This window comes from Crocuta crocuta, unplaced genomic scaffold (assembly GCF_008692635.1).
Source record: "Crocuta crocuta isolate KB4526 unplaced genomic scaffold, BGI_CrCroc_1.0 scaffold610, whole genome shotgun sequence".
NCBI classification, from domain to species: domain Eukaryota; kingdom Metazoa; phylum Chordata; class Mammalia; order Carnivora; family Hyaenidae; genus Crocuta; species Crocuta crocuta.
This window is the reverse complement of record NW_027527456.1, coordinates 758,136-759,184: the sequence shown is the minus strand read 5'-3', so window position 1 is coordinate 759,184 and position 1,049 is coordinate 758,136. Positions and strand designations below refer to the sequence as shown.

The window sequence follows — 1,049 nt, the reverse complement described above, 5'->3', positions numbered from 1 at the left end:
CTCTCTCTGACCCTCACCTGCTCATGCTGTCTTTCTCTCTCTCTCTCTCCTAGAAATAAATAAAAAAAAAAAAAAAAAAAAAAAAAAAAGACTTGGATGCTCTACCAGCTAAGCCACCAAGTGCCCCTCAGGTGTTTTAATAAACTTTTTATATTGGAATAATTTAGTTTTACCGAAAAATTGCAAAGGCAGTACAGAGAGCTTCTGTATACCCTTTATCCAGCCAGCGTCCCCTAATGTTAGCAAAACCGTGGTAGCTTTATCAAAACTAAGTAATTTACATTGGTAAAATACTGTTAACTTAAACTGTAGTCTTCATTCAAATTTTACCAGTTTTTCCGATCATGTCCTTTTTCTGTTCCAGAATCCAATCTAAGATCCCACGTTGCATTTAGTTGGCAGGCCTCCTTAGTTTCCTCTAATCTGTGACAGTTCCTTTTAGTCTTCTTTGTTTTTCATGACCTTGAAGCACTGGTAAGTTGTTTTATATAATGTCCCTCAATTTGGGTTTGTCTGATGTTTCCTCTGGTTAGATTGAGGTTTTGGGGGAAGAGGTGAAGTGCCCTTCTCAACACATCACATACGGGGGTACAGGATATCAATGTGACTTATCCCTGGGGGGTTGGCTGACCTTAGTGACTTGGTTCAGGCGGTATCTGCCAGGTTTCTCAAACACGGTAAAGTTCCTGCTTTTTCCTTTTCATACTTTGTTCTTTGGAAAGTTGAGTCGCTAAGACCAGTTTACACTTAAGGTGAGAATACCACTCCTGGAGTGGTAGTATCTACCTACATTATTTGGAATTCTTCTGTAAGAAATATTTATCCCTTCTCCCCCATTCGTTTATTCATTTATTTCTGTCACTAAGGACACATGAATATTTATTTTATTCTTTGGGTTATAATCCAGTACTATCAAATTGTTCCAGTTTTAGCCATTGAAAGTTCTTTTAGGTTGGTTCCTCTGTCCTTTTGACATGCCTGCTTGCTTGCTTGCTTGCTTGCTTGCTTTCTTCTTCATCTTTTTTTTTTTTTTCATTATTATTTTGGAT

At 37.7% G+C, this 1,049-nt stretch overlaps 1 protein-coding gene across 1 annotated transcript in view; it reads left to right on the top strand.

The window, feature by feature from the left end:
* Positions 1 to 1,049, top strand: part of RP2 (RP2 activator of ARL3 GTPase) — a gene marked incomplete at its 5' end in the record, with an annotated part of 27,838 nt that overhangs the window by 14,196 nt on the left and 12,593 nt on the right. The window lies entirely within an intron of this gene.